The following is an 8,996-nucleotide window of genomic DNA, read 5'->3' as shown; positions in this document are numbered from 1 at the left end:
GTCACCTCTGATTAGATTTTGACCCCTTAGACTCCTATATATACAAAGGAGGTCTTCTCTTTTGAATCATCCAAGAATTGTTCATTTGTGTAATGTAAAGGAGGTTTCCCCCTCGAAGAGGCTTATTTTAAAGTCGTTAATCTAACTCTTCTTATATTTTGTGAGTTGGTTTCAAAACATTCAAAATATTGTTTCTATGATCAAAAAGAAGGGAAACAAGGGCTCCAAGCTCGCAATCGTTGGGTTTTCTTAATAAGTCAAGAAGATTGGAAACATGTCATATGTTAAGGAATTTAGAGAGGATGCGAGTAAGAGTCGGGAAGTCTAAAAGGAAGTGTTTTTCATCTTCCACCTTCTCAATATCACAAATTTGATAGATTCTATCGTTCGATGGAATCTTGGGAGTAGCCCATCGCCCAGTTTCACTTCGAATCTCATGAGCATTACTTTGTATCCTAGCGATGTTTATTTTTTTCTTACTGCTAGTCAACACAAAGAGATAAATATGGTTATCGAGTGTGGGGTTGATCACCTCCTTATAGTATCTTAGATTCCTTTTAACCTCAACCTCCTTATCATTGGACAACTTGTCTTTAAAATTGGAGGTAACAATATATTTGACATTATCCTTGCTTCCCATGATGATCTCCTCCTTAATCCCCCAAAGGTTGAGCCAAGACTGGGCATCCTTATGTCACCCACGCTTAAGGCGAAGGTGGGGGTTTTGACTAAAATTAGAAGCAATCTTTGGGAGCTTCTTAGATTCCATGTTGTAAAGCTTCTTCTTAAACATCAGATATCTAAACATAGTCGTACTTTCAACCGGGGAGAGGCCAGATTCGATCAAGAGGATAGGATAGGGGGTATTTCACTTGATCTTGAGGTTGTATGTTATGAATTTGTTTTGAGTCATCTCAATCTTTCTACACGACTCTTTGGATATACTGTAACCCCAAACTGCACATCTGTATAAGAGAATAGTGGTGATGAGAGTCTCAAAGACGAACATTTTTTAATCCAAATGAAAATATCGACCAACTTACAATTGTTTTCAAGCTCATAATAAGATTTCCAGCCTTCGTTAATCATTTTCTCAATGTTATAATTCCAGTTGAGCTAACGAAGAATGTCAGTACCCAAATATTTATAAGAAGAAATGTGCTCTAAGTTATGTTTATCATAGACGAAATGACCATGGGTGATCTTTTTGGATTTGATGATCATGAATTTAGTCTTATCAGTATTGACCACCATACCCATCTTGGAGCAGCAGACATGAAGATTCTTAAGCTACTTGTCTAGGTAATCATGGCTTTTTTCAAGAAGAATGATATCATCAACATCAAGGAGAAGAGTAATGATTATACCAGCAAGGACGGTGCCCTCGCAACTTGCAGTTTCCAGACACTCCTCTAGCTTATTGATGTAAATGCCAAAAGGGGTAGCGGTAGGGGAAACCCTTGCTTAACCCTGATATTGCATTTAATATATTTAGACCACCCTTCATTGGTCTTAATCTTGGCAATGATAGTCTAATGGTCACTCCAAGAGCTTATCTCGAGCAAAAATGTCAAAATATTTTCTAAAGTCCACAAGACAATAGAAGAGATCAGCTTTACTATTGTGATATTCCTCTCCAATGATCCTGAGAGTGATAGTGTGGTCGATAGTCGAGTGATGTATCCTAAAACTAGTTTCCTATTTAGCTCTTTTACCATGGTTTTCAAGCCAAAGGCTAAGATTCTTTTCCAAAATGAGCCCATATAGATTGGCTAGGATGTGGCTGATCATAATGGTCTTGTAGTTAGAGGGAATATTTTTTCCCCATTTTTAAATATAGGCACAATAAAGTTTTACGCCCAAATATTAGGGAAGCCATGCTTAATCACCAAATTGAGAAGCTTATGGAGAGGAGGAATGAGGATAGATCTTCCCATTTTAAGGATATCATCTTCTTATCCTTCAATATCTTTATCTTTCACATTAGAAAACTTATTAATCCTAGACTCAACATCGTCTAGAGAAAATATATCTTCCTTGATAGGAGTGTTTAAGATGGTGCCCATGTTGTCCTTAAAATCATATAACTTCTTAAGATAATTGTCCCAATTTTCTAAGGGGATAGAATGATTATATTTAGTTTTATGAACATTCCACCAAAAAGTTTTGCGCACAACTTTAGAAAGGCCGAGAATATGCTCTTGTCTCTTATTGATATATTACTTATTCTTCCTCTTGATGATAGCATTTTATATACTTATATTTTGGAGCCTAATTATTTCATTAAGAGCGCCTCTAATCACTTTCCTTTTCTTATACGGAGTCTCATTAGGGAACTTTCTAATGCTAGTCGAAAGGGTAGTAGTAAAAATGGTAATAAATTTGATCAATGTTATTTTTACAAGTTAGGGAGCCTAAATCCCTTTCTAACTCCCTTAAGAAAAGGTCGACATTTTTCTTATCGAAGAAAATGTGTCAATTTCTTTCACTGATCTTCTGCATGTGGGTGGTATGCATAACAAGATTGAGCGATAAAGACAAAGGTGTGTGGTGAGATTCAGTATCATACCCGTTAAGTAGCTCAAATTTTGCAATACAATTGAGGACATGGGTATCATAAATCACATAATCCATGACGCTAGTACCCAGACCATGGAAACACATGATGTGACTAGAGAGAGGCCACTTGTTAATACCTTTACACATGATTAGGTCATGTGAACTAAAAATATTGAGGAGCTTGGTGCCAAATAAGTTTTCGATTATGTCTACAAAGTTTCCATTGAATCTATTAGCTAAGTTATCACCAAGTAAGGCTGAGTTTCAGGGGCAATTTGAATTGAAAGTGAGGTATTGCCTTATCGGGTTAGGGTTTTTACTTAACATAGTAGCTTGGTTAGTAGCAGTTCTAGCATTAAAGTCCTCAAGAAGAGGGATATTATCTTCATTAATTAGGTTTTAGATATCTTTTTCTATGTTATTGAAAGGGAAATTATTATCCAAGTTATTTTTGTTATAGGATGTAGAGTTGATAGAATTCGAATTGTAGTTTGCAAGAAATATCCTATTAGTGTTAAAATTAGAGATCTTGGTCTGACTGTACTGATTGAAGGGGTCGATTTTATGAAGTTAGATGTGAGAGGAAAAAATGTTCCTTATATAATAGAATATACCACCAAAACACCTCTGGTAGGATTTCTTATTCAAAGTTGACCAAAGAGTTAATCCATGAAGGTGATGGACCCTAGATTCATTATGTTCCCAAGTCTCAACTAAAAGAATAAGATCAATATCACTCAGGATCCAAGTTAGCATAGGAACTTTACACCACGGAAAGCCACGACAATTCTAGAAGAGGATATGGAGTAATGTTAATCCCTATTTATCACTCTATATCACACCAAAACTCTATATCACACACTCTTATTTGTTCATTTCCATGCATTTTAAACTAGTTCTCCCTTGTGTTTCCATTATTCTCCCTAACACTCCCTAACACGCATTGACAAACCTTGACCGTTGGCACATCTTGGCATGTCTCCGTGACACTTTAGCATTACTTAGCACTACCTAGCATACCTTGTCACTACCTTCTTACCACACCTAGAACTCACTGACACTCCTTGTCACACACTTTTATTCATTCATTTCCATGTATTTGAAATTAGTTCTCTGTTGTGTTTCCCCTACAATCCCAAACACTCCCTGCCATGCATTGGCACACCCTGGCACCTAACACATCTTGGAATGTATCCCTCACCTCTAGCATGCCTTGGCATTCCCTCCTTAGCACACCTAGAACTCAGTGACACTTCATGTCACAAACTTTTATTTATTCATTTCCATGCATTAATTTGACCTATTTCTCCTTTTTGTTTCATTCGCAGTCCCTAACACTTCCTAGCATGTGTTGGGACATGTTGGCATTCTCACATCTTGGTCGTGCATTGCCCTGACACTCTAGCATGCCTCAGCACTACCTAGCATACCAGGTCACTCCCTCCTTAGCACACCTAGAAATCATTGACACTCCTCATCACACACTCTTATTCATTCATTTCCATCCATTTTGATCCAGTTCTCCTTTGAGTTTCCCTAACAGTCACTAAATTTTTTTAACATGCATTGGCGCACCATGGAATTTGGTACATCTTGGCATGCTTCTCTAGGACTTTAGCATGCCTTGGCACTACCTAGAATACCTTTTCACTCCCTCCTTAGTAAAACTATAACCCATTAGCACTCCTTGTCACACACTTTTATTCATTCATTTCCATGCATTTGAAAATAATGCTCCCTTATGTTTCTGTGACACTCCATAACACTCCCTGGAATGCATTGGCACACCCTAGCACCTAGCACATCTTGGCAAGTTTCTTTAGCCTCTAACATGCCCTAGTACTGCTAGCGTACCTTGTCCCTCCCTTCTCATCACACATGGAAGTCATTGACACTTCGTGTCACAAACACTTATTCACTCATTTGCATCTCAAATCATCCCACTTAAAAAGTTACCAAGACGAGGCTCACATCCAACCATGGACATAAAACAACTAAGCAACATAGTTTACATCTTAACATGCCATAGCATCTAACACATCTTAGAATCCTTTGGCACTATGTGGCACATGTACATAGCATGCCCTGCATTCCTTGGCATTCTTTGAAACTCCCTAGCAAACACTAGCACGCCTTGACATGACTTAGCACTCTAGCATTCCCTATCACTACCTAGCATATAACCTTGTCACTCGCTCCTTAACACACCTAGAACTCACTAACACTCCCTATCATGCACTCTTATTCATTCATTTCCATTCATTTTGAGCTTGTGCTCCCTTGATTTTTTGTGAAACTCTCTAACACTCCCTAGAACACATTGGCACACCATGGCACCTCGTACATATTGGCATGTCACTGTCGCACTCTACCATTCCTTGGCACTACCTAACATAGCTTGTGACTCTCTCCTTAGCACACCTATAACTCACTAAAACTCCCTATCACACACTCTTATTTGTTCATTTCCATGCATTTTGACCTAGTGCTCCATTATGTTTCCCTAGCACTCCCTAGCACGTGATGGCGACCCTAGCACCTAGCACATCTTGGCATGCCACCCTCGCCTCTAGTATTCCTTAACACTACCTAGCATACCCATTCACTCACTCCTTAGCACACCTAGAACTCACTAACACTTCCTTTCATAAACTCTTATTCATTCATTTCCATGCATTTTCAATTAGTGCTCCCTTGTGTTTCCTTGGCACTCACAGCTAACACATCCTAGCACGTGATGGCACACGCTCGCTCCTCACACATCTTGGTTTCATGTTGCCTTAACAATCTAGCTTGCCTTAGCACTGCCTAACAGACCTTTTTCCTCCCTCCTCAACACACCTAGAACTCGCGCACACTCCATGTCACACTCTTATTCATTCATTTCCATGCATTTTTACCTAGTGCTCCCTTGTGTTTTCTTGGCACTACCTAACACTCCTTAGCACACATAGGCACACCCTAGCACTTGGCATGTCTAGGCACATTTCCCTACCACTCTAGCATGCCTTGACTCTGCCTAGCATTCCTTGCAACTCCCCACTTAACACACCTAGAGCTTGTTAACACTCCCTATCAGACACTCTTATTCATTCATTTCTATGCATTTAAAACTAGTGATCCCTTGTGTTTCCTTGGAACTCCCTAACACTCCCTACTATGTGTTGGCACCACACCCTAACTCCTGGCACATCTTGGCATGTCTTGGCATGCCTAACACATTTTTAAACTATCGAGAATGAGTTAGAACTTTTTGGCATTCCCTTGCAGACCTTAGCACTCCCTATTTATCATGCCCTCGTAGATAGACTTTCTTTTTTTACAACTTGGAAACCCAACCAAGTCATTGGAAAAATAGTGTTGTGCCCAGCCCAAAGTCTCCCTTTTCTTGAAACTACTTTGTTCATCCCTTTATCACAACTATAGGCTTACGTCCTACAAGTCTTATTCTAAACTTCTCCTAACACACTTCATCCTTGGGACACCTAGAATTCACTGGCATTCCCTTGTGCACACTCTTATTTGCCCATTTGCATGCATTTTGATCTAGTTCTCCCTTGTGATACCTTGGAACTACTTAACTCTCCTTGGCATGCATTGACATTGTCTAGAATATGTTAGCACACCTTTTCATTCCTTGGAAAACCATGACACTCCTTAGCTATCATGCCCTCACAACCACCCTTACTTTTTTTGGGACTTAGTAACCCAATCAAGTCCTACCTCAACTACAAAAACTTAACCAAGTTATGGTTACTACAACTAGACTATGCCTTTTTCACCTAAGAACTCCCTATAACTCATCTTAGGCTACTCATTTCTAACCTCAACTTATCCCACTTAACAAGTTACAAAGACAAGGCTCATGTCTAATTATGGTCGTAAAACAACTAAGAAACATAGATTACATGATGACATGCGATAGCACATGGCATGCTTAACAATCCCTTGGCATTATGTGGCATGTGTTAGAATCATCTTCCTTCTTTGGTAGGCTTTAGCACCCCCTAGCACACCCTAGCACTCCCTCACATGATGTTGAACTCTAGTATGCCTGGACCTAGTGCTCCCTTGTATTTCCCTAGCACTCTGTGACATTGGTTGGCAAACCCTAGAACCTAACACATATTGACATGCCGTCTTGGCCTCTAGCATACCTTAGAACGTCCTAGCATACCTCATCACTTCCTCCTTAGCACAATTCGAACTCATTGACACTCCCTATCACACACTCGTATTCATTCATTTCCATGCATTTTGACCTAGTGCTCCCTTGTCTTTCCATAGCACTCCCTAACACTCCCTGGAAATTGAGACATCTTGCCACACCTTAGTAGTTGGAATGTCTAAGCAAGCCTAACATGCCTTTAAACGAGCGTATTTTTTAAGGATTTAAATATTTTCCTATATTAAGTATTGTAGGCAACTATTTTGGTTTGAAAGCTCATATGTATAGAATGTAAATGAATATTCAATAAAAATATTTAATTTACTATTAAAATTGGTAATTTTTGGTGAATATCATTCATTTAATCATATATATGTAAGAATTAGGCAATTTTTTAACGAAATTGGTGAATATTTTTTTGACGAAATGTGCCAAAAATAGCCCATTTGCAAAATTTCACCCCTAAACTGTTCCCTACTTTCAACTATCCAGCATGTGTTTGTACTACGTAACATTCCCTAGCACATGTTCGTACTCCCTAGTTATCATACCCTCATAGATAGCCTTATCTTTTCTATGACTTAGGAACCCAACCAATTCATTGTCAAAACATTATTGTGTTGAGCCCAAAGTCTCACTTTGTCTCAAATTGCTCTGCCTAGCTCACTTTTGCAACCACAGAATAACCTCTTGACATTTCTATTTTGAACTTGATGGAGTTCACATAAGCACTAATAGGAAATTCTAGAAAAGGAAATTGATAGAGCTTTAAAAAACTTCCATTAAAAATCTAAAATATATTCATGAAATGGTCTCTACACTTGTCGACATATTGAAGTGCAACCATTCATTGGCTTGACATTAATCATGGAAAGGAGATTTGTTTTAGCATGGAGGAAATGCATTTACTTTTTAAACATTTTTTTAAAGCAAATTTCATATTTACATAAAAAGTAGTCATTTATTTCCTCTAATTTCTAGGTTTGGGATGCAATAGTAATTGAACATTGAGTTCCTTGTGGGTCTCTTATTGAAGAATTTTCTCTAGCTATAACAAAAATTGTAAGATGGTGCTTGGACTCTTTCAATGGTTATTTTGAGGGCATTTGTATGATAAAATTGATTTTATTTGGTAATCATCTAAGAAGTAAAAATAATATTTTGTATGCTTGAAATAATGAAGGTCAAATGGTTATGGGTATTCTCTAGAAAAAGATAGTTGATATTAGTAGAAACCAGTAGTATTTTCTAGATTATTTCTTGTCACACAACTTGTCTTATCAAAACTACACAAAATCCTAGAACCATACATTTTAACATCCCTTTGTGCCATAGAGGAAAATTGGTAGTGTATTCGTTTTCCAACTATTGTTAGGATGGCTCTAGTTGCCACCACCATCTCCTAATATAATGATCAATGTAGCACTAGGGTAGATTAAAATTTTTGTTGTATGAATGATATATTGTGGGGGGGAATCACACAAAAGGTTTTATTTTCATTCCTATCATGGACACCATCAAATATGCATTGCCATCCAATAAAGGATTTATCTCAATTAGAACATATGTTATAAACGCCTTCAAGATGCACTCAAGAAATATACTCTATCCAACAATGTTATTAATTTTCTAATATCAAAATTGGTCTAGTCCTTCTATAATTGTAAGGTCTTTGGCTTGCAACACCACCTCCATCCCAAAATGAAATGTCAAGATTAGTATTAAGAGCTTAGTACCCCACTATGGCTAAGTATACCATGTCCTCCTCTATACACTTAGGAATTAATTTAGCAGTATTTAACTACTTAAATTACTATCAAGACTTACTCACAAATTCATCTCTCGTGAGGTAGGAATTTTACATTAACATAGCCAAAAAAATTCCTAAAAGTAACATTTCTTTTCCATTTTTCCCAAGAGCCAATAAAATAAGTTTTTTTCCTCAAGCACCTCTTCCTAATGCCACCATCTACCTTTACCAACCCATTTCCAATAATATTTAGCATCGCTAAATAAGCTTAGGGAAAATTTAGGGTGAGGGTTAAAAGAATTCAAGTCACTTGAAGGCATTTTGTAAGTTAAACCCTACCCCCTCAATCATTAAACCCTAATTTAACTCATCTACTATATTTCAAAGATTTTAGACAATTATTTCCCATTGTTGTATGTTGGCTCTATGATAGACTCAAGCTTAATGAAATGTTTCTAAATTTGGCCTGTTGGTCTCAAATGTCCTAATCTATTCGATATTATAGGGGCAAGAATGTCT

This window comes from Pinus tabuliformis, chromosome 4_2 (genome assembly GCF_031772625.1).
Source record: "Pinus tabuliformis cultivar Carrire ecotype Pingquan chromosome 4_2, CPIR1, whole genome shotgun sequence".
Taxonomy (NCBI): domain Eukaryota; kingdom Viridiplantae; phylum Streptophyta; class Pinopsida; order Pinales; family Pinaceae; genus Pinus; species Pinus tabuliformis.
The sequence above is the reverse complement of the archived record's forward strand: the minus strand, read 5'-3'. Positions refer to the sequence as shown.